Source organism: Castor canadensis, chromosome 4 (assembly GCF_047511655.1).
Source record: "Castor canadensis chromosome 4, mCasCan1.hap1v2, whole genome shotgun sequence".
Classification (NCBI taxonomy): Eukaryota; Metazoa; Chordata; class Mammalia; order Rodentia; family Castoridae; genus Castor; species Castor canadensis.
Window position 1 is genome coordinate 106,622,026 of NC_133389.1, and position 25,830 is coordinate 106,647,855.

Genomic DNA, 25,830 nt, shown 5'->3' on the forward strand with positions numbered 1-25,830 from the left:
GTTTTTTAGTACTTGAAGTATTGGTTTGTTGTAAGCTAATAAAATATTTCTGTATTAAATATATATATTTGTATATGCAAACTTCAGAACTAAATGAACAAATAAACAAAAAAGCATGAGAATTTTGTACAAAATAATAGTTAAGTTCAATTTCTCTCCTCCCTCACATTCCAAGCATATGAATCTGGCAGTCCCACAGTGTCAAGAATCCAGATTTTTCTGTCTTTGGGTCTCTATTCCTAGGGTTGCTATGTAGGATTCTTTTCTATCTTGTTGTTCGGCCATCATCATCCAAATTGTCCATGTCTATATCCTAGACAGCAGAAATGGCACTCATCAGTTTCTTACCTTCCATTGGCCAGAAATTAGTCATGTAGACACTCCTAGATCTGTCCATGAAATGTACCACTTGCCAGGCCTTACACAAAAACAGATACACTCCCTAAGCACGCAGGCAGCCCTGTGCCCACCTAAGAATTCCATTATAAAAGCAGAATAGGAGAACAGAAAGTGAAGGACAATTAATAATACCACAGTTTTCTTCTGCTTTTCTCAGAATACAGAGGCTCCATAAGATAAGTCCTCTGAAAGCAATGACCTTTTATGTTTATGTTGTAAGGCAAGAAGGTTGGACTGCCATACAAATAAATATGGTAAAGTAAAACACCTGCCTTACCCTCATTGTTACCCAAAATCTCATTGAAACGATGGTAAAGAAATTGAAAAGGATACCTCCAAAATGTCCCAAGCCTAGAGAGAATGGGAGAAGAGCTACAACAGCCAAGAGATAGCAACAAAACAGACCTAAGATAACTGACTTCTCAGACTAAAAGAAAGCTGAAATGACTTGTTTGCCTAGGGATGAGAGCAGAGACGCCAAGAAACATACAGAATTGGTTGCCAAATCCTTCAAAGGCCCAGAAATTAGAGCCACAAGTTGTCTCTGAATGTGGGAGGCAGATGAGGGTGGAAACATGACTGATTGATGGCTTGCAGAAAAGCATGTTTGTGAAATTATGATATATATTTTGTCCAAGTTCCTGGATCCTAACTCTGTCCTACCTTGTCTGATAGTAAGTCATAAGACTCTTCTCTTTCCAAAGGAGCCCTGCCCAGACCCTGGTGGGATGAGACTTGCTGCACAGAGAGGAAAGACCAATCTCCACAGACAGGCCTTGGGTTCTCCACCCAGTCTTAACAAGCATGCCTTTGCACTGAAATCTTCATAAAACTCCAAAGTATAGGTTTTAGGAAGCTTCCAGATAGTGAAACACATGGAGGTTCCTATCCAGGGTGGCATGCCCAGAGGGCATGGAAGCTCTGTGCCCCTTTGCCCATACCTCACTCTATCCCTCTCTTCTTCTGTGTGCTCTGTAATATCCTGTCTAATAAACCAGTAAATGTGTTTCCCTGAGTTCTGAAGCCACTCAAGCAAATTAACTGAACCCAAGAAGACGGCAATCACTGTCTATAAGTGCCAGAGTCTGCATTAACCTGACTTGTACTATACATCTCAAAATGATTTTAAAAGACAAAAAGCACTGAGGTGACATTCACTAGCTAGCACTTTTAAATAACATATTTAATTAATTTTAAAATTAGGGTATTTGTAGCCCTACACAAGTTTATTCTAAAATTGATATGGACAGGCACAAGTCCTAGAAGACCTGCAACTGATGGACTCCTTAGCTTTAAAAAAAGTTGCATATGAGCTGGGTGCTGGTGGTTTATGCCTGCAATCCCAGCTACTTGGAAGGTTGAGATTGAGAGGATATCAGTTTGAGGTCAGCCAGGTCGAATAGTTCACAAGAACTCATCTCCAAAAAATAACCACAGTAAAGTGGACTGGAGATTTGGCTCAAGTGACACAGCACCTGCATTGCAAGCTTCAAGCCCTGAGTTCAAACCTCAATCCCACCTTACCCCACCTCCCCCAAAAAGTTTATACCAACTAGGCTCTCTGATTTGGTTTTTTGTTGTTGTTGTTGTTGCTGTTGTTTTTTAACCAAAACATCTTTATTTTTTAGTCTTCAAAAAAAACAAACTCTTCTTTTTCCAGAGTAGTCATGATTAACTTAGAAAAATGGGCATACAATACATCTTTCAAAGCATTTCCCTTTAGCAGGAAACTTTCCTTTATAGAATCTAAACATTAAAAAGGTAAAACAAAGTTCCATTTCCTTGCTATTAAAAGACAGAACAGAATCTAGTGTAGGTCAAGGAAATCCACTCACTTCAGGTCCTTCTCCTCCAGGAACCAGCATTGTTATATTATTTCCATTTAGCAAAATCTGATCTAATTTGGTAATCCTTTTTCCTTCTGGTGTAATTTCAAAAGTCATCAAGTCCTAGAAGTGCCAACAATTTCCCTATCACTTTTCATCACGATGTGAGTTCTTGATCCTACACATTTATCCACCAACTCTAGTGGCAGTAGCTGAGAAGGGTTGGTGGTAGCGCTAGCTGCCATGACTACACGGGAAGTGGCCTGCAGGTGCTCTGATTTGTTTGCTTGTTTATTGTTTTGTTTTGTTTTTGGAGACAGAGTCTCACTTAGTAGCCCAGGCTGGTCTGAAACTCACAATCCTCCTTCCTGAATCTCTAAGTACTGGGATTGCAGACATGAGCCACTATGCCTGGCCTTTCCATTAGGCTTTACATTCATTTCTTCAATTAAGGCAAATAGGGTGAGAAAGCAAAACTGTCATTTGTTTATAGACTTCTCATCAGTATCATGAAAATATTTTACTATGAATACATCGCTCATTCAATAAGATACAACCCAAATACATAATAAGATAGAACTAACCTAACACAGAAGAGGACAAATTGTAAAAATGGGTAATCTCAGAGCAAAGATATGAACAAAGGTCCTCAAACTTTTAGTAATAAGCATAGAAATACAAATTAAAACAATGAAAGACTACTTGGTGAGGGCAGGGAGTCTAGATGTTCAAAATATTAAATACGCACAGTCTTTTAACCAACAACTCTACTTCTGGGAATAGCTTGTCATGTAGGAAAAGTACACAGCATATCTATGTGAGCTGTAACAGAGAAAAATGCAAACAACCTGAGTTCAGAAATGGACTCACCAAGTTCATTGTGTTTAGACCACACCATATCATACCATGTTGTCTTTTCTGTTGTTTTGTTTTGTTTTATTCTTGTTGTATTGGGGGTACATTGTGACATTTGCAAAAGTTCTTACAATATATCATAGTTGAATTCACTCCGTCATTGTCTTTTATCTCTCCTCTCCCCCACTCCTAGGTCTCATTTTTCCATTTACATACAACATTTTTACCCTATTTTGTTTTGAGAAGAGTCTCCTAATGTAGCACAGGCTAGCTTCCAATTTCCTATCTAGCTCAGGCAGTTCTCACACTTGTGATCTCACTGCCTTAGCCTTCCGAGTTCTGTGATTATAGGACTGAGCAACCATGCCTGGCTCATTCTGTGTAGTCTTAAAAATGAAGGAGTCCTAGATGCATTGATATGAGGTCTCCAAGATATATTCAGTAAATGAAAAAGTATGTCACAGAATGACATGTATAATGAGACTATAGATATGTAAAAATGTGCATCTATAAATACGTGAATAACTATGTAGGAATAAAAAGTCACAGTTAGATGTTAGCAGAAGTTATCTGTGGGGAGGGAATGAGATGGGAAGAGTAAAGATTACAGAAGAGAGCTTTCAGTTTTTGCATTATGTATATTTCTATATTGTTTAAGTTTTTTTTCTTTGCATTATAGGAAATGAACCCAGGACGTTGATGGTGCTAGCAAGCACTCTACTATTGGACTGCATTTCCAGCCCTTTTTATTTTATTTTGAAACTGGGTCTCACTATGCCGCTAGGCCAAACTGACCTCAAACTTGTGATCCTCCTGTCTCAGCCTCTCAAGTACTGGGATTACAAGTGCATATCACCATGCCTGGCTATGGAGTTATTTTTACAATAAGATTGTTTCATTTATGTATTTCTTTGAAGCTCTATCAAGGATTTATTTTAATGTAACAGGATACAGTATGGACAAGATGGGTAAGAGAAAGAGAGAGAAACATTTCCTGCTCCTCACACAAGAAATGGGAGCAAAGACTCCAAGATTATTCCTTGAGTAGTTAGGGTTAAGGCACGGCACAATGCACACGTGTGTTTCTGTGTGGGTATATAGCAGATTGGATTCCTGCCAACATCAAGTAACTTTCATATTTGTCCACAGATCGAGTTGGATTTATTTGATGTAACTAAGTGTATAGGAGTAGGATAATACTGGTAGCTGGAAATCTTATTTCTCATCTAATTTATTGGATTCTTTAGATCTGTGCTATTTTTCAAGGAGTGCTCTCAAACATTACTACACAACTGCCTTGGCATTTAGACAAAAGCAGATCTGGTCCTCATTAGTGAGTCTTTTTTTTTTTTTTTTTTTGGCTCTGGTAAAACAAACACAATTTTTCAGAGGCATAGAAGTGGGCCTTTGCCCCGCTCTTAGATTGCAAGCAGGAGAGAATGTAAAAGCCCACCATTGTTTTCATAGGCAGAGAATGCTGCTAACCCATTTCTCAGGGGCACACATCTTACATTGATTTTCTGGTTTTTGTCTCCTGACCCCAGCCTCCCACACTCCTGTGCCTACTTGCAAGTTGCCATGTTGATTTGTCAAGGCTTTTGTTTACAAGTGATTGAAACATAACGTGGCAATCTTAAGTAAAAGGGAAATTTATTAGATGGTCATAAAGGCTAACTGAATTAATGAAAGGCCAGCTGGGCAGGCTTAAAAAACGGGAATAATCTTGGGGAAGACTGTGTCACCATGTCAAACAACAGGAACCCAGGCCACAGGCACCCAACAGGACAACAATGTCTCTGACTCTGATAAATCTGGTTTCTCTGTCCCCACACCTTTCACCCTTAATATAACAAGGTATAGAAGGGTGTGTTTAATGGGATGATCCAAGGGCATCTGCCCGCTGAGTCTGCTGAGTCCAAAGTGAGACTATCAGACATATTTGGGAGATTCTTCAGAAAGTAGATGGGAGTACTAAAGCAAAACACCAGCTGGCCTGTCAGCCATGGCCAAGGGCAAAACTACCTGCCCCAGGGCTCCAGCTCTCTCGCTGGAGTCCCCACTGCAAGACTTCTTCTTGATCAGTAAGCCCTGTGTTGGTATTTGAACTGTCTCTCTGCCTCTTCCATGAACCCCCACACACCCTTGCAGGCAGCTTCTGATACCCCACCACCCACTGGAAGGACTGTATCTAGCCTCAAGGAAATGACAAGCCACCACCTCACGAGGGGGCCCAGAGCTGAGCAACTTGTCTGCCTAGTTACCACTTAGCTCCTCTAGATTCCCCTAGCAATGGTTGACTCCACTCTGGAAGAATTTCCCCACCCAGCAGGGTTTCCCTCCATATCGCTCCCCTATATCTACTCCAAGTCTGTAAGTGGTGTGGACTCCAACTCTCTTGCTGAGTCCCCCTCCGCAGGCCTCCTTCCCAAACAATAAACCCTGTGCTGGCATTTGAGCTGTCAAAAAAAATCACCTGCCCCAATAACTCATTGCTTGCTCTGGTGCATTACCAACTCTCAGAGTACAGTTCTTAAGTCACCCTTGCTTTTTTCATAAGATCACACATTTCCTTGTCAGAATATTGTATCTTTCCAGTCTCCACAAATTAACAAGTGATCTTTTTTTCATCAGCAATCAACAAACAGCCAAACATTGGAGAAGAAAGCTCTTTAAAGTACATAGAAGGCAGAGAACAGTCTGCTATAACTCTTTTCAGTAATAGGAAGTTATAATCAGCTTCAAACAGGAAAGGATGGTGGATTTAGCAAACATATTAACATCTTTACCCTCCTGACACCCTGCTAAAATGGTCCTAAATGGTTATATTTTAAAAGATCTTTTTCTACTATAAAGATCTTTTTTGGGGTGGGACTGGGGTTTGAATTCAGGGCTTTGCACTTGCAAAACAGATCCTCCATTGCTCCAGCCAGCCTCCAGTCCATTTTCCTCTGTTTATTTTGGAGATGGAGTCTTGAGAACTATTTGCCCAGGCTGGCCTCAAACCGTGATCCTCCTGATGTCAGCCTCCCAAGTAGCTAGGATTACAAATGTTAGCCACCAATGCCCAGCATCATATAAAGATTTTACCTTTCCTGCTTTCTTCAGAGCATGAATTTAGAGCTGTCAGGATATGTTTCCTGAATCACAATTCCTAACATGAAGCTAGAAAGCAGATGTGAGAGAAGGATGACTACCTTAGCAGAAAAAAACCTCAGTCCTGGGGTTGGGGGTTTAGCTCAGTGGAAGAGCGCTTGCCTGGCAAGTGTAAGGCCCTGAGTTCGGTCCCCAGCACCAAAAAAAAAAAAAAAAAAGGAAAAACCTCAGTCCTTTCTTAGTAGTGGGAGAGTCTGAGAGAAGAAACTAGCTTCTACTATTGAGGAAAGAGAAAAAGGCTCAGGAACTGATAGTGCCATCACACAAGTGGTGAAAATGCTAGGTTTGGTTGAAAGTCTGTTGAGGAAGCACCATAGCTCCCAGATCTACATCCCAACTCTGCTCAGCTTGGCTCTGTCCTCGTGAAATAAAAGGGAAAATCACAATGAAAACAGCATTGAAATAATTCCTCAAAATGGAGTCAGGAGAATTAGGAAGCAGGACACACATGTCACGAAGCTGCCACCTAGGAAAGCAAACTTTGTCACCTTCTTCTGATTGCAGACATCTAAAACACAATGCACATCTAGAGGTTACTGGACCCCTGCTTCATGGACATTCTTACTAAGCATATATATCTTTTTCTTTTCAGCTATCAGTCATGTGGCCTGTCACCCAGCATCTATTCTCAACTGCAACACATTTCCCCACAAAACAATTCTTTTTGTCTTATAATAAGTCAACTCTGTTTGCTCAAAATAAACTCCCACCTTTCTTGCTTTCTTCTGGGCACTACTTTAATGCCTCTGAATTTCACTTTAAATCCCAAATAAAGTCCTTTTTACCTTTGCAGTTTCTGAGTTTATATTGATTGACACCCTTCTCCTTCCTCTATACAAAAGTGGAGGGTTTTGTTTTGCTTTTGTTCATTGACGAGGTTAAAATAAAGGGTCTCTGGACAGACAAAACTAGTTACATCAGGGAGTGAGGTGATGTCCTAAAAGCAAGGACACTGGCATGATTAGTGATGAGGTCAGGCCTTCTCCCCCACACAACTCCCAGAATCTGGCACCCAGACCACACCTTCCATTGGAAGATTCCTATCTGGGATCCAGGACCAGTCCAAAGATTCACACTTATGGATAGTGACATTAAGGGTTTCGAACAATACAGCCCAGCCAGATCACCCTAGGAAGAAGATCACAGTCAACTTTTTGCTCCCTGTTCCTAAGTTAGAGCAAAGACTCGCAGGTTCTCAGAATTGAGAAAGCATTCAATATGAAAAATGGTGATGAAAATAATTGAACAAAAAGATCTTGAAGGAAATGGAGGTGAAAGTAGGAAGAAGAAAATCTCAAAAACCAACATCACCAATATTCTTATGTAGTCAAAAGGGTCTTTTTATATTATAACCATGAAATATAAATGCATAGTTTTAAAATTACTTATTCAAGGAGAAGAAAACAGCCAGGTGTGGTGGTGCTTGCCTGTAATCCCAGCACACAGGAGGCCAGTCTGAGTTACATACCAAAAAGGAGACATAAAAGAGACAGATGATGGAAAGTTTTTAAGTGATGGCAGAGGGGCTAGAGATGTGCCTCAGTGGTAGAGCACCTGCCTCAATCTCCAGCACTTGAAGACCAAACACAGGAGGGTGAGAGCTGTCTTCCCTAAGTACAAGCAGTAAGGGGTGAATTATAGTGGATGATTTAACAACAATAATAAAACTCGCTAAAAGTTTGATTAAAAAGAAAAAAAGTGGTAGCAGAAATGAAAACTTCAATAGAAGCATTGGAAGATGAAGTTAGGTAAATCAAAAAGTAATTTTAAAAAGTCAAAGTATAAAAAAAAGTCAAAGTATAGCCAGTTGCTGGTGGCTCATGTCTGTAATCCTAGCTACTCAGGAGGCAGAGATCAGGAGGATCAAAATTGGAAGCCAGCTGGGGCAAATTGTTCATGAGACTCTATCTCAAAAACACCCATCACAAAAATAGGGCTGGTGGAGTGGCCCAAGGTGAAGGCCCTGAGTTCAAGCTCCAGTACTGCAAAAAAAAAAAAAAGTCGCTGAAGTTTAAGACTAGAAGTTCTGCTGGCAGAATGGCTCAAGCAGTAGAACACCAGCATAGCAAGCCTGCGGCCCTGAGTTCAAATCTCAGTGCTGCCCAAGAAAAAGACTAGAAGTTCCGACATCTAATTTACAGTAAGGTGAACACTAGAAAGACAGAACTTAAGTGAACAGAGAGGAGGGAATCAGCAGCAAAGTAATGAAGGAAAATTCCCAGTACTAAAAGGCATGGAACTTACATGTTTAAGAACCCATTATCCAACATGACAGAGGAGGAACGTTTTGTTTTTTGGTTTTTTTTTTTTTTTTGGCGATATTGGGTTTAAACTCAGGGCCTCTCACACTTGGTGGCAGGTGCTCTATTGCTTGAGTCTCTCCACACCCCCCTCCTTTATTTTTTCAAGACAGGATCTTAGAAAGATCTTCATGATCTCTGCTTTCCCAGTAGCCAGGATTACAGGTGGGAATTACCAGCAACTGGCAGAGAAAAGTCTTTTTTTTTTTTGTAGTACAGCGCTTGAACTCAGGGCTTTCATCTTGAGCCACTCCACCAGCCCTATTTTTTTTTAAGTTATTTATTTTTTTATTTTTAATTTTTTTTTTCATTTTTCTTTTATTATTCATATGTGCATACAAGGCTTGGTTCATTTCTCCCCCCTGCCCCCACCCCCTCCCTTACCACCCACTCCGCCCCCTCCCTCTCCCCCGCCTCAATACCCAGCAGAAACTATTTTGCCCTCATTTGTTGTAGAGAGAGTATAAGCAATAATAGGAAGGAACAGGGGTTTTGCTGGTTGAGATAAGGATAGCTATACAGGGCATTGACTCACATTGATTTCCTGTGCGTGGGTGTTACCTTCTAGGTTAATTCTTTTTCATCTAACCTTTTCTCTAGTACCTGTTCCCCTTTTCCTATTGGCCTCAGTTGCTTTAAGGTATCTGCTTTAGTTTCTCTGCGTTAAGGGCAACAAATGCTAGCTAATTTTTTAGGTGTCTTACCTATCCTCACCCCTCCCTTGTGTGCTTTCGCTTTTATCATGTGCTCAAAGTCCAATCCCCTTGTTGTGTTTGCCCTTGATCTAATGTCCACATATGAAGGAGAACATACGACTTTTGGTTTTTTGAGCCAGGCTAACCTCACTCAGAATGATGTTCTCCAATTCCATCCATTTACCAGCGAATGATAACATTTCGTTCTTCTTCATGGCTGCATAAAATTCCATTGTGTATAGATACCACATTTTCTTAATCCATTCGTCAGTGCTGGGGCATCTTGGCTGTTTCCATAACTTGGCTATTGTGAATAGTGCCGCAATAAACATGGATGTGCAGGTGCCTCTGGAGTAACAGTCTTTTGGGTATATCCCCAAGAGTGGTATTGCTGGATCAAATGGTAGATCGATGTCCAGCTTTTTAAGTAGCCTCCAAATTTTTTTCCAGAGTGGTTGTACTAGTCTACATTCCCACCAACAGTGTAAGAGGGTTCCTTTTTCCTTGCATCCTCCCCAACACCTGTTGTTGGTGGTGTTGCTGATGATGCACCAACCCTATTTTTGTGGTGGGTTTTTTAGAGATAGGGTCTCACAAAACTGTTTGCCCAGGTTGTTTTCAAACTGCAATCCTCCTGATCTCTGCCTCCTGAGTAGCTAGATTACAGGTGTGAGCCAAGGAAAGTCTTTGAAAAAGACAAAACTTTGTGAAATTTCAGAACACCAGCAACAAAGAGAATATTTCAGGTTGGAAGGACAGAAATTCACAATGAAAACATCAGAATTCTCAACAGCAACATTGGAAGCTAGAAGCACTGAAGCAATATCATTAAAATTCTCAGACATTTCTAAACTGAGGATTCTACATTCGGTTGAACTGTCAATCAAGTATTTTAGGGAGGGTCCTGGCAGACAAGCAATGATGCGTTCTAGAAGGGTAGTGAGGTGGCCTACAGGGACTGGATATGAAGATGTGAGCAGAGCACCATTACCACCCCAGGCAGGAAAGGAAGAACATATCATTAGCCAGAGGGTAGCTGAATGCACAAAGTTCAAGACAAGGGCTCCATGCTGTAACAGAGGATGCAGACAACTGCCCCAACCTGCAATGCAAGTGAACATCCCAGTCTCACCCTTCTCCTGTCCCCCTGCACTCTCACGTCAGGGCCCCCAATTGGCCGTACTCCCTGCAGGTCAGACAGCAAGTCACCTGATGCTGCTGTCTATGAACCTTGGTCTCCCAGAGAGTCAAGTTAGGTAGAGAAGGTAAAGAAAATAATGAAGACTCAGTTTGTTGGCAGGTGCTGGTGGCCCATGCTTGTAGCCCTGGCTAATTAGGAGGCAGAGACCAGGAGGTTGAGATTCAAGGTCAGCCTAGGAAAATAGTTCAAAATATCCGGCCCAAAATGAACTGGAGGAGTGGCTCAAGCAGCAGAGCACCTGCTTTGCAAGTGCAAAGCCCTCAGTTCAAACTCCAGGCCCACCAAAAAAACCCAACACCAAAAAGGACTGGTGGAGTGACTCAAGTGGTAGAGTACCTGCCTAGCAAGTGTGAAGCCCTGAGTTCAAACCTCAGTACTGCAAAACAAAACTAGATTTGTAAATGTGTAAACATTTAGAATAATGCCCATCACCTTTAACACCCAATGTATTTTCACTGTTGCTGTCATGCTCAAGGCACTGATATCAGCTTCATGGATTATTGTTATTAATGAGGACCTGTCAACATACATGAAATTTAACATTGACAAACTTCTTAAATCCCTTTCCTCTTTCCCTAATAAAAGATTTCAACACAGGCCGGGTGCTGGTGGCTCATGTGTGTAATCCTACCTTCAGGAAGCGGCGATCAGGAAGATAGTGAGACCCTATCTCAAAAAATCCTTCACAAAAATAGGGCTGATAAAGTGGCTTAAGGTGTAAGCCCTGAACTCAAGCCCCAGTACCACAAAAAAAAAAAAAAAGACTTCAAAACAAATATATAGAAATATACCATAAAGTTTTATCAGTGTGAAAAACAATTTTCCATTGACTCCCAGGGACTTTTCAAATTTTCTCCAGATTGCTTAGCAATACGTCATTTGGAATAAGTTTTTTATTGGACTTACTAGTAGTAGTGTGTAATTCAGAAGTAGGATGACTGGGCAGAGGTAACTATTAAGAACTGGCTTGGGACTACCATTTTCCAGGAATATGTGATGGCCTTTAGTGTCTTCCCATGAGATAACTCAATCAGATCACCACAGTGCAATGTTTGACACAATAATCCCCAGGGAAGCTGAACAGATGGAGTAATGAATTGAAGTCGGTGAGGCTCATCATTATAAAACAATAGAATTGCATTGCACTGACATCAAAATATGATTAAAAACTCAGTGCCTTTACTAAACAAAACACGTTCAATATTTCATCTCAAAAGTAATCAATGTGATATAAATTAAAATGGCAATGTCAGTTTTGATCTACCAAATTAGCAAAGATTTTTTAAAATTATGTTGTCCAGTGATTGTTGGAGTAAAAAAGAAATGGTATGCAACTAGAAAGCAAATTTTCATTATGTATTAAGTCCTCACATTGGGCATGGTAATGTACTCCTGTAATCCCAGCACTAGAGAAGTTCAGCAGGAGGATCTTGAGTTCAAAGCCAAACTGGTAACATGCATAGCAAGTTCCAGCCTAGTCTGGGCTACAGAGTGAGACCCTGTCTCAAAAGAAAAAAGTCTTAAAACATCCACATCATGCCAGGTACTTGTGGCTCACGCCTGTAATCCTAGCTACTCAGGAGGCAGAGATTAGGAGGACGGCAGTTCAAAGCCAGCCCAGGCAAATAATTCAAGAGACCCTGTCTCAAACACACACACACACACACACACACACACACACACACACACACACACAAAGAAAAAGCTAGAGGATTGACTCAAGTGGCAGAGTGTCTGCTTAGCAAGCATGAGGTCCTGAGTTCAAGCCCTAGTACCGCCAAAAAAAAAGAAGAAAAAAACATACACATCATCACAGCCTATGTGGAGAGACATATATGTGAAAGGATATCATGCTATTCATATAGATACATGTCCCATGTGTTATGGAAACAAAAAGAAGGAAAATCATTCAAGTGATTAATTGCTCAAGAGAACGCTTCACGAAGCACTTAACACTTCACAAACCAAATGAAATTTGGATGGGATTTTGGAGTTTACCTGTCAAAAAATACTGAGATAAGGTGTTTCCTGCAGTTGTGAGACTCCTGGCTGGACAGTTAGACAGTGCCTGACTACAGTGTTTTTATTTGAAAATGAAGAAGGGAAAAACATCTGCTTTTTTGTTGGGTTAACACTGCTTTTAAAAATCATATTGTAGCTGGAGGTGAAGTGATATAGCACCTGCCTATCAAGCGCAAGGCCCTGAGTTCAAATCCCAGTGCTCCCAAAAAAAAATCATATTGTAGAGAAAAGCTAATCAGTGCTTATCCACACACTCCACTCCTTTCCCCAATCATCAAAAACCCACTTTGGGAAAAGAAAAGATAAAACAACAAGTCTGACATACAGACAAATTAGGAAAGTAAAGAGATATTTGTCCCATGATAAAGGACAGCCAGAATCTGAAGAATGGGCAGGAGGCAGTCAGTGACAAGTAGCCTAAGATGCCACAGCACAGATTATTTTCCTTTAAAAATAAAATACATAGCCAGGCACCAGTGGCTCACACCTGAAATCCTAGCTACTCAGGAGGCAGAGATCAGGAGGATCATGGTTCAAAGTCAGTCCAGGTAAACAGTCTGTGAGGCCCTATCTTGAAAATACCCTTCACAAAAAAGGGCTGTGGAGTGGCTCAAGGTCTAGGCTCTGAGTTCAAGTCCCAGTACTGCACAAGAGTAAAATGTAAAATGTGATGAAAATATTATATGAATGAAAATGGAAAAATGAGGCCTGTTGAAACTATTCCAAGAATGGGGGAAGGGAGGATACAAGAGATTAACGGAGGGGTGAATTCAACTATGAAATATTGTAAGAACTTTTGTAAATGTCACAATGTATCCCCAGTACAACAATAATATGATAATATAAAAATAAATAAAATTTTATAAGAATAAAATACATTCACTTGGCAATAGTTACATTGAGCAATTTGAAAAGAATTCAATTTAATAAAGAAGTAATGTTTGGCATTTTTACAAATGAACTTCCAAAACTCACTGCCCTTCAAAGACACCAGGAAGAATGACAGAAATAAGAAGAATTGAGGAGGACTTTTTTTGTTTGATTGTTGTTGTGGTGCCAGGGATCTGTGAATCCAGGCCCTTCGGCATGCCAGGCAAGCATTCTACAGCTGAGTTATACCCATTACATTACCTGGGCTGGTTTTTTAAAAAACACAAAATCTGAGTGCAGCAGCTAGCTGGCAGTGATGTGTGTTAAGTAAGAGAAAGAAGAACAGCAAATGTCCATCTGAATTCTGAGAGCCTCTTCTTGTCTCCCTGGTTTAGACTGACTTTCCCTCACCTCCCTCGAAAGGCTCTTCCTCCATTTCCCCATCTTGTCTAATTTGGGATGCCTCCTGGCAAAAGGTGCAGAACTCCCTCACATCCTGCTGTAACTTTTTTTTTTTTTTGACCTGCTGGGAAGGACAAAACCAAGAGGGAAAGAAAGAGAGAAAATTCCAAAAATTTCCCTTGGAAAATCCTAAATGTACTAGTAGTACATTTGTGTGTGTGTGTGTGTGTGTGTCTGTGTGAGAGAGAGAGAGAGAGAGAGAGAGAGAGAGAAGAGGAAGAGGAAAAGGAAAGGAAGGGAAGGGGAGGGGAGGAGAAGGGGAGGAAGGGAAGTAGGGAGCGAAAGGAGGTTGACCAGTCATTCAAGATACTGCCCTTCCTCTGGCCAGAGTATTTTCCTTCAGTGCCCCAGTAGGAGGAGGCAGTTCTCTCTTTTCCACTCGTCAGGAATGGCTGACCTGATTGCCCTTTCTAGTCACTTCTCCAATCACAGTAATGAATCCTTATAGCTATTGCTTTGTGTTAGCACAATCTTGGCACCAATTCCACTTTCAGTAGAACTGCTTTCATGCCTATATATTTCCATATACCCAGCTAACCATGCGTTTCTCTTGGATTTTCCTTTCAAAATTTCTGCTTGATGATAGCTTTTTCTCCCGATTTTTAGTCCTTCTATGAATGTATGTTTTTTAAATTTTTTAGTTTTCATGGCAACTTTGGAATTTCTGTTAGAGATTTAAGAGCTAACATATGTTTCTAAGGAAGACTTTATATCTGATGGTATACATGGAGTATTATTTATCATAAATAGGTAATTTTTCAATGTGTGCTTGTTTGTGTATATTTATCCTATTCTCCTAATAGCACCTGATGGCAAGGTATAACAAATATATGGTGACATCTATGTCTATATAAGTATAAATAAAAATATATAGATATATAAGTACAGATATACTCTTTGTCATTGGGTTAAAAAAAAAAGTCCCTTCCTTAAAGCAGATTAAAGCCCTTAAATCTATTAAATAAATAAATACATTTTACTATGTACAGAATCAGAGAAGCTTATGATTGAGAAGACTTCTCTCTTTTTTTTTTTTGCAGTACTAGGGTTTGGACTCAGGGCCTACACCTTGAGCCACTCCACCAGCCCTTTTTTTCAAGATAGGGTCTCTCAAACTAATGGCCCATGCTGGTTTTGAACCATGATCCTCCTGCTCTCTGCTTCCTGAGTAGCTAGGATCACAGGCACCCAGCTGAGAAGACTTTTTTTTTGGTGTTGGGGGGGCAGTACTGTAGGTTGAACTCAGGGCTTCAGTTTATGGGCAGGTGCTCTATCACTTGAGCCATGCCAGCAGCCCAAATGAGAGGATTTCTAAAAAGCATCTTGAAGATTAAAATAATTAAGGAAAAAAGTTCTACAAAGTTTCTGAGCCCTCAAAGAGGTGACCTCTAGGGCTAGGGCCTAGCAAGCACAGGCTCTGATTTCAAACTTGAATACTGGAAGGAGAAAAAAAAAAAAAAAAGTGTTCTTTAGCTTATAAAATAAAATTCAAAGTCCTTAGTTATACAAAGAAAAGTTGGCCAGTTCCTCCCTCCAGCATCCTCCCTACTGCTTCCCCATGCTCTACTAAGGCCCCTTTTGTCCACAGCTATACTGAAGAACTGGCTTCTCCTGGAAGGAAATCTGCTTCAGGTTTTCAGCCTCTATACATATTTTGCTGCATGTGGAACACTGTGAGATAAACTTACAAGGTGAGTATTTCATCAAGACACTAACACAGTTTACACAGTTTAAAGATACTTCTTTGTTTAAAGATACTTCTTTGTTTAAAGATACTTCTTTGTTTAAAGATTGCATTTATCACTATTAGCTACTATATTTCATCTCAATGTGTGCGATATTATCTTTGTTTTCAAGGGTACCACAGCAGTGATTTATGTGCCAACCCCAACCCCTTGATCCTAAGGCCATCAATATCTTCCAGAGAGTATTGACAGTGCAGTGACAATGTGTTAAATAGGTTTAAAAGCTTCTTTCAGAAAACACCCTATTTCCCCTTCCAGGAGATAACATGGTAACTTCATTAATGATGTGTGAATAGACATTAGGGGACTTGGATTTTAGTCTACATTTTGATAAGTATGACCTGACTAACCAGTTTAATTTCTCTGAGCCTCCATTTCTATGTCTGCAAAATGAGGGTGTCAGAAAGAGGCTTCCTACATTTCTTCCCAGGTCTCAAATTATAGAACAGATCAAATACGTGTTGTTTTTCTTTAATTTCCAGATTAATTAAAATTACTCAGTAACTATATTATCATTTAAAATACTCAAATAATACTGATAAAAAATGTCTCCATGAATCCTGGAATTCCTCCTTCTTATTCTTTATACTGCTGCACAGTATTTCTTGATATTACCAAAACTATCATTTAATTATTTGTCAATTGACATTGTTTTTTCTTTTGTGGTGTTGCACCTTGAACTTGGGGCCTACACCTTGAGCCACTTCACCAGCCCTTTTTTGTGATGGGTTTTTCAAGGTAGGGTTTCTCAAATTATTTACCCAAGGCTGCCTTCGAGCCACAATCCTCCTGATCTCTGCCTCCTGAATAGCTAGGATTACAAGTGTACAAGTGTGATTACAATGCAGTTCAAGCCCCAGTACCGGAAAAAAAAAAAAGAGAGAGAGAGAGAGAGAGAAAAGAAAAGAATAAGATCCTATAAGAAAAATGACTGAAGGTACATTAGATTGGACCACAAAGGCCTCACTGAGGAGGTAGTAATGAAGCCGAGATTAAGTACAAGAAAGAAGAATGGGAAGATCATTTCAGAAAAAGGTAACAGTAACTGCAAACTCTCTGTAGTGGGAAGTAGGTTAGGGTGTTCGATTTACAGCAGGGTAGAAGTGGACAAGAGCTGGACTTGGGCAGGGTGGGGAGTGGGGAGGTCATTGCTGGAAACCAGGAGGAGGAGATGAATGTTATTTTTGGTGCTACAGGAAAACTTAAAGGGTTTTTAAGCAGGGGACTTACAAGGTTTGATGTATGTTCTTACATGAGGGTACTGGGGCTGAACCCAGGAATTCCTGCATACTAAGCATGTACTCTCCTCTACGCTGTGCTTTTAAAAGATCATTCAAGTTGCCCTAGAGGGAACAACTTATCAGAGTGGAAGGATGGAGGTAGGAAGCTATTGTAATAGTCTAGGCAAGAGATTTCCATGTCATGTACTACATCAGCATTATAGAGACTGAGAGGAGATGAGCTAGTGGTTCTGTATTAATTAGGGTAACAGTAAATCCCAATCTCAGAGGTTTAATACAGTAAAATGTGTTGGGTGTTGCTGATTGGTGGACTTCCCTCTACCTGGTCACATAGAGACTTTCTACCTTTAACTCTACTCTTCTAGGGCCTCAAAGTTCTCCTCATTCAGTCATCAGATAGAAATGAGCAACCACTTGTGGACAAATTCTATGGTCCTGGTTTGGAAGTGCTATACTTCACAACAACTCACAGCTTAGAATGTGAGTTAGAAACAAAAGAATGTGAGTTAGAACCTTACCACTTGACTGCACAATCTGCGAAGAAGGCAGGAAAATAGAGCCTGTGACTGTGCCCAGGTAGAAACAGAACCTGGTTTGATACTCATCACATATTCTCTGCCACTATTTTGGGCTGGAGGTAGAGACTGCAGGACATGGAAATGGATTGGATAGGATTGGTGAGAGAAAGAGAGGAGTCACAAATAAATCTTAGGACTTCTCCAACTAGTGATGCTTATTAACAGAGGAGAAAGGAGATCTAAGAGATATGCTTAATTCTTCTCATTCCCTTGGCTCCACCTGTTGCACCAAAAGAAGGGATAATAAAGCTGAGCATGGTACCAGCACTGAGGAAGCTGAGGTTCAAGTCCATCCTGGACTACATAGTGAGACCTTATCTCAAAAAAAAAGAAAATAATAAAAGTACCTGCTTAGCAAACATGAGGTCTTGAGTTCAAACCTTAAGGTGCCAAAAAAAATTATTTTTCTTTAGGGCTAGGGATATAGCTCAGTGGTTGAGTGTTTGCCTAGCATGCATAAGGCCCTGGGTTCAGTCCCCAGTACTGAAAAAAGAAGAAAGAAAAGAAAATAAAAGAAAAAGAAAGAAAGAAAGAAAGAAAGAAATCTGATGGGAAGAAGATGCAAACATCTTTCCCATGGGAACTGAGAAGAATATGAAGGGAGCAAGGGCAGAAGTTATCTTTAAAAGGAGGCTGTCCAGCATTATACTTAACGGAGAAAAATTAAAACCATTCCCTCTAAAATCAGGAACCAGACAAGGATGCCCACTATCTCCACTCCTATTCAACATAGTACTGGAATTCCTAGCCAGAGCAATTAGGCAAGAAGAAGGAATAAAAGGAATACAAATAGGTAAAGAAACTGTCAAAATATCCCTATTTGCAGACGACATGATCCTATACCTTAAAGACCCAAAAAACTCTACTCAGAAGCTTCTAGACATCATCAATAGCTATAGCAAGGTAGCAGGATATAAAATCAACATAGAAAAATCATTAGCATTTCTATACACTAATAATGAGCAAACGGAAAAAGAATGTATGAAAACAATTCCATTTACAATAGCCTCAAAAAAAATCAAATACCTAGGTGTAAACCTAACAAAAGATGTGAAAGACCTCTACAAGGAAAACTATACACTTCTGAAGAAAGAGATTGAGGAAGACTATAGAAAGTGGAGAGATCTCCCATGCTCATGGATTGGTAGAATCAACATAGTAAAAATGTCGATACTCCCAAAAGTAATCTACATGTTTAATGCAATTCCCATCAAAATTCCAATGACATTCATCAAAGAGATTGAAAAATCTACTGTTAAATTTATATGGAAACACAAGAGGCCACGAATAGCCAAGGCAATACTCAGTCAAAAGAACAATGCAGGAGGTATCACAATACCTGACTTCAAACTATATTACAAAGCAATAATAATAAAAACAGCATGGTACTGGCACAAAAACAGACATGAAGACCAGTGGAACAGAATAGAGGATCCAGATATGAAGCCACACAACTATAAGCAACTTATCTTTGACAAAGGAGCTAAAAATATACGATGGAGAAATAGCAGCCTCTTCAACAAAAACTGCTGGGAAAACTGGTTAGCAGTCTGCAAAAAACTGAAACTAGATCCATGTATATCACCCTATACCAAGATTAACTCAAAATGGATCAAGGATCTTAATATCAGACCCCAAACTCTTAAGTTGATACAAGAAAGAGTAGGAAATACTCTGGAGTTAGTAGGTATAGGTAAGAACTTTCTCAATGAAACCCCAGCAGCACAGCAACTAAGAGATAGCATAGATAAATGGGACCTCATAAAACTAAAAAGCTTCTGTTCATCAAAAGAAATGGTCTCTAAACTGAAGAGAACACCCACAGAGTGGGAGAAAATATTTGCCAATTATACATCAGACAAAGGACTGATAACCAGAATATACAGGGAACTTAAAAAACTAAATTCTCCCAAAACTAATGAACCAATAAAGAAATGGGCACGTGAACTAAACAGAACTTTCTCAAAAGAAGAAATTCAAATGGCCAGAAAACACATGAAAAAATGCTCACCATCTCTAGCAATAAAGGAAATGCAAATTAAAACCACACTAAGATTCCACCTCACCCCTGTTAGAATAGCCATCATCAGCAACACCACCAACAACAGGTGTTGGCGAGGATGCGGGGAAAAAGGAACCCTCTTACACTGTTGGTGGGAATGTAGACTAGTACAACCACTCTGGAAAAAAATTTGGAGGCTACTTAAAAAGCTGGACATCGATCTACCATTTGATCCAGCAATACCACTCTTGGGGATATACCCAAAAGACTGTTACTCCAGAGGCACCTGCACATCCATGTTTATTGCGGCACTATTCACAATAGCCAAGTTATGGAAACAGCCAAGATGCCCCAGCACTGACGAATGGATTAAGAAAATGTGGTATCTATACACAATGGAATTTTATGCAGCCATGAAGAAGAACGAAATGTTATCATTCGCTGGTAAATGGATGGAATTGGAGAACATCATTCTGAGTGAGGTTAGCCTGGCTCAAAAGACCAAAAATCGTATGTTCTCCCTCATATGTGGACATTAGATCAAGGGCAAACACAACAAGGGGATTGGACTATGAGCACATGATAAAAGTGAGAGCACACAAGGGAGGGGTGAGGATAGGTAAGACACCTAAAAAACTAGCTAGCATTTGTTGCCCTTAATGCAGAGAAACTAAAGCAGATACCTTAAAGCAACTGAGGCCAATAGGAAAAGGGGACCAGGAACTAGAGAAAAGGTTAGATGAAAAAGAATTAACCTAGAAGGTAACACCCACGCACAGGAAATCAATGTGAGTCAATGCCCTATATAGCTATCCTTATCTCAACCAGCAAAACCCCTTGTTCCTTCCTATTATTGCTTATACTCTCTCTACAACAAAATTAGAGATAAGGGCAAAATAGTTTCTGCTGGGTATTGAGGGGGGGAGCGGGAGGGGGTGGAGTGGGTGGTAAGGGAGGGGGTGGGGGCAGGGGGGAGAAATAAACCAAGCCTTGTATGCACATATGAATAATAAAAGAAAAATGAAAAAAAAAAAAAAAAAAGAGTTTTGATCAAAAAAAAAAAAGAAGGAAGAAACATTAGTTATATCTTTCCAGACATACATGTGCCTTTTATTATTTTTTTAACAAAAATGGGATAATTCTATTTTTTAATTTGCTTTTTTACTTAACAATACAGAATAAACATTTATTTGGTAAAAAAAATAAATAAATAAAAGGAGGCTGTCCAGGATGCTACAGTTTTGGGAGGTTTTTTTGTTTTGTTTTGTTTTGTTTTGGAAGGATATACCCAACCTGGCTAGTTCATGGACACAGTCATCAGTTCTGGTGGCAACATTTAGAAATTACTGTTACTGGTATTATCAGTATCAGAGATTCTGAGAGCAAGAATCTTCCCGGCAGGTGTCCCCTTCATTACGTCCAGTGTGGGATGACAACGCAGCATAGCACTGCATTTCCCTAAACCGCTTTGCACAACTACCGAGTGAAGAATCAACCAAGGTGATAACTTTCCGAATAAGACAGCATGAGCTCTTTGAGACAGTATTCATTCATCTTTACATCCTCACCTACAATACAGCTTAATGCTCAAAGTAAAGATGTAGCCTCAGTTAACATTTATGAAAAACTAAATATCTACATGGAGGTTCAGTTCGAGATACATATCTCAGTGCTCTCTCAAGTGCCCATCTTACACGTCATCCAAAAGTAACCATCTGTGCCATGTGACCTCAGCACACATTTATCAATCTGGCTTTAATGCCAAAATGACTGATTTCTATTTCCTTAGAAAAAGCGATACCTGGCTAAATACATGATACTCATTTCCATAGGAACTTGCAAAATATGAATCATCTGTTCTGATTATGATATTTACAGTCTCATTGCCAGGTCAATTAAGTCAATGTCTCTAAACATAAATATATATACATATATATATATACATACACATATATGTATATGCATATATGAGGCTGACGCATGGCTCAAGTGGTAAAGCCATGCCTCTAGCAAGCAGAGGCAGTGAGTTCAACTCCCCTTACTGTCAAAAAATTTCTTCAGAAGAATTAAACATATGTACCTGAATCATAACTCTTCATTCATTAGGCTCCCTCCTTCCCCCTTTGCCCTTCTGCCCCTCCCTAATCCTTTAGCTGAAGACAAGCCCCACCTAGAGCACTAACTGCTGACTCTTTCTTTAGTATCAGAGTCTAGGTGTATTTCATAACACTCTTCCTTCCCAGGAAGTCCAAGTCCATTGTAGATGTTCTCCTGAAGATGAGCGTACTTACTGAGGAGGACCCCACCCAGAGTGCCCAGAATGTAGCCTCGCTGCCTCCTTCCCTTCTCATAAAGACTGTCCAGATCCAGGAACTCTGCAAGTTAAAGCTTTGAGGACCTAACCCCCACTATCTTCTTCAGGGCCAGCCTTGAATAAACCTGATTCCTTCCTATCAACATCATCTCCCAAATACTAGCGCTTGAGCTGAGCGTATAGCTCAAGTGGTAGAGGCCTGCCTAACAAGTACAAGGTCCTGAGTTTAAACCCCAGTACTGCCAAAAAGAAAAAAAGAAAAAAAAAAGGACCAAATATTAGTACTCAATTGAGCAGCACGGAGATTTGACTCTGGTATATATTTATTAAACAAAAAAATTTTAAATACAAAAAAAAACCCCACTTTCCTTTATCAAGATAGGCTCACTCCTTTCTTTTCTTTTTTTTGAGGGGGGGAGGGGTAGAGAGTGGGTGGAACCAGGATTTTGAACTCAGGGCTTTACATTTGCAAAACTGGTGCTCTTGAACTATTTGCCCAGGCTGGCCTCAAAGGGAGATTCTCTCAATCTCAGTTTCACAAGTAGCTAGGATTATAAAATCATGCTTAAGCCTGGTGTTGTGGTACAAATCTGTAATTCCAGCAAAGTTGTTATTCAGGAGACTGAAGCTGGAGGATAGCATGTTCAAGGCCAGCCTGAACTCAGGGCCTACATCTTGAGTCATCCCACCAGTCCTTTTGTGTGCGTGTGTGTGTGTGTGTGTGTGTGTGTGTGTGTGTGTGTGTGTTGGGTATTTTTGAGATAGGCTCTCACAAACTATTTGCCTGGGCTGGTTTCGAGCCGAGATCCTCCTAATCTTTGCCTCCTGAGAAGCTAAATTACAGGCATGAGCCACTGTGCCCACTATCTTTTTTTTTTGGTACTGGGGCTTTGAACTCAGAGTCTCATGCTTGCTAGGCAGGCACTCTACCACTTGAACCATTTTGCCAACCCTAAAGGAAATTTTAAGTGAGCATATTTTAAATTTGTTTTCAATGCAAGTATATTTAATTCTTTGTTCCAAATAGATCATATATTTCTATCTTATGAGCACATGATCTTGATAGATGATAGTCATTTTCCCTGAAAGCAGATGTAGGTAAGACTTCTATGAGCCTCAATAACAAAAATAAATCAAACTGTAACCTAAAGGATTTCAGATTAAAATAAGCAAGGGCACATAACATAGATTCACAATGCAGATAGAATTTGAGCCAGTTGATCTCTAAATTCCCAACACTGACCTCCAAAGAAGTTCACAATAGCTAAGCTATGGAAACAGCCAAGATGCCCCACTATTGATGAATGGATTAAGAAAATGTGGCATTTGCAGGGCACTGGTGGCTCACGCCTGTAATCCTAGCTACTTAGGAGGCAGAGATCAGGAGATTCTCTGTTTGAAGTCCGCCTGGGGAAATAGTTTGTGAGAGCCTATCTCATAAACCAAAAACCCATCACCAAAAAAGAGCTGGTGGAGTGACTCAAGGTGTAGGTCCAGAGTTTAAATCCCAGTACTGCAAAAAAAAAAGAAAGAAAGAAAAGAAAATGTGGTATTTATATACAAAGGAATTTTATTCAGTCACAAAGAATAAATGAAATTTTGTCGTTTACAGGTAAATGGATGGAACTAGAGAACATCATCTTAAGTGAAGTTAGCCAGGTTAAGAAAGCCAAATGCCACGTTTTCTCTCATGTGTGGAATATAGACCTAATACAAATATAAGCAATATTATGAAAAACAGATCACGCTAAGGGGAGGTCATATATGAGAGAGGGAGGGTAAAAGAAGAAAGTTAAGAGGGTGAATATGGTTGATATACTCTCTATATAAATTAATGCAGAATTTTTAAACCTGTTGAAATCACCATAAGAAGGGGACTAAGGTAGAATGAAGAAAAATAGAGGAGATGTACCAATTCTAGTTCTAATACATATATACATGGAAATGTCACAAGGAAACTCCCTGAATAGCTATCTTAAACAAACAAAAATGTCATTTGATTTTTCTTTTACATAGTCACAGAATAGGAGGGTAGAACAGGTCCTGTCTGGGGGATTGGTACCAGTGGAAGGGAGGAGGATGTGGAGAAAGGTGAAGGAGGGTGAATATGGTGCAAATACTGTGTACACATGTATATAAATGGAAAATGTATCTGTTGAAATTTCTTCAGGAACAGGACAGGGTAGGGGAAATAAATTAAAATGATGAAGGGGTGAATTTAACTATGATATATTTATTTTAAGAACTTTTGTAAATGCCATAATGTACCTGCACACAGCACAACAATAAAAATAAATAAAATGAGCCAGAAGTTTTCATTAGCAGAGATATAGGAATGCGTATGAGGAATTACCAACCAAGTCATAGACTTGAGGGACTGTGTGCCAGAGAGAGACTGGGAGATTGTGGGGAGGGTAGGATATTAATTTCATTAACTACTGTTTCCTTTTTCGTCTCATCTCTTCCTCTTTCTCTGTCTTCTTCTTGTCCTAAATTTTGCTTGAGATTGTGACTAGATCATACCCCCAACCATCTGAAGTCATCCCTTGCTTTAATACCCATATTAAGTCATTTCTTTAAAACAGATAAAATTATGCTGAGTAATATATGACCCCCAAATCTTAAAACAACAAAGGCTTATCATTCACTTAGGCTAAACATAAGTGAATCAGGAGTGAATCAGGGATCCAAGGTGATAAGGCAGCCGCTCTCTCAAATGTTTCCCTTGATGCCAAAGGGAAAGAGAATTCTGTGTTTCTTTTGTTTTGTTTCATTTTTTATTTTTTAGGTTTTTGTTGTTGTTATTTATTTATTTATTTTTGTCTTTTCCTTTAGAGAATTCTGGATCATTAGCAATCAAATCCTCATCTCTAGCTAGGCACTACTTGTGAGACTGAGAACAGAAGGATCTCAGTTCAAAACCAGCTTGAGCAAATAGTTTGTAAGACACCCCTCTTCCCCGCCCTCTCCCCCCAATCTCCAACCTGGATGTGTGGCTCAAGTAGTAGAGTGCCTGCTTTGCAAGCACTGAGCCCTGAGTTCAAACTCCAGCGCTATCAAAAAAAAAAAAAATCATCATCTCTGAGAGACATAGGTATTTCTGCTCACATCACATTGGTCAAAAATTTCATGGCCCCACCAAACCAGAGATGGCTGCAAATACAATACTGCTGTTGCTAGAAGGTGCAGAGCTGAAATAGTTGTTGAAGGTTACTGGTGACAATCATTCAACTTAACTATGCAACGTCCAATGTTGATTTCAAGTCTCATTCTAACATCAGTTTTCCCATAAACTTGAAAGCTTGTTATTCTATTGAGTGTTATGCTTAGGCTTATCTTCACTAAAAGCTTTTGGTATAAAATTATTAAATATTTCATTACTGAATGAAGGAGTGGAATGTCACATACTGTTATGATTTAAATATGAAATGTCCCCCACAAGTTCATGTACTGGGGCTTAGTTGCTACCTTATGGGCTCTTGGGAAGTGACTGGATCCTGAGGGCTCTGACCTAATCAATTAATTAATCCTTTGATGGAGTCATAATACAATGATATTATTATAAGGAGGTGGTGAGGGGCTGGCAGGGTGGCTCAAATGATAGAGCACCTGGCTAGCAAGCATGAAGCCCTGAGTTCAAGGCCCAGTATGGCAAAAATAAATAAATAAATAAATAAGGAGGAGATGAACAGTAGGAGGCACCTCGTTGGAGGCAGTAGGTCAGTAGGGCACATCCCTGAGGAATTCATCTTGCCCTGGCCCCTTCCTGTATTCCCTTTCTCTGCTTCCTGCCTACAAGAAGTGAGAACTTCCAACACAGGTTTCCATTGCATAATACTCTTCCTCATCTGAGCCACAGTGAGCAGAGCCAAGGACTATGGACTGCAACTGCTAAAACCCTGAACCTTAAGTTGTTTGTGTCAGATGTTTGGTCACAGTGCTGAGAATAGTAACACACATACTGCATTTCATTTCTTTAACCTTGTTCTATGCCATGCATAAGAATTTCTCTCCCAAGCCAGGTGTGGTGGTACATGCCTGTAATCCAGCAGTTGGGAGAGACTGAGGTAGAAGGATAAAGATTTCAAGGTCAGCCTGGGCTACATAGGGAGACCTTGTTTCAAAAAAACTAAAAGACAATAATACCACCAAAACAAAGTAAAACAA

The 25,830-nt window shown here is 39.9% G+C and overlaps 1 protein-coding gene and 1 pseudogene across 1 annotated transcript in view; both read right to left on the reverse strand.

The window, feature by feature from the left end:
• Nmi (N-myc and STAT interactor) overlaps positions 1-25,830 on the reverse strand; it is an 80,304-nt gene that overhangs the window by 33,380 nt on the left and 21,094 nt on the right. The window lies entirely within an intron of this gene.
• Positions 2,111-2,660, reverse strand: LOC141422567 (U6 snRNA-associated Sm-like protein LSm5 pseudogene; annotated as a pseudogene).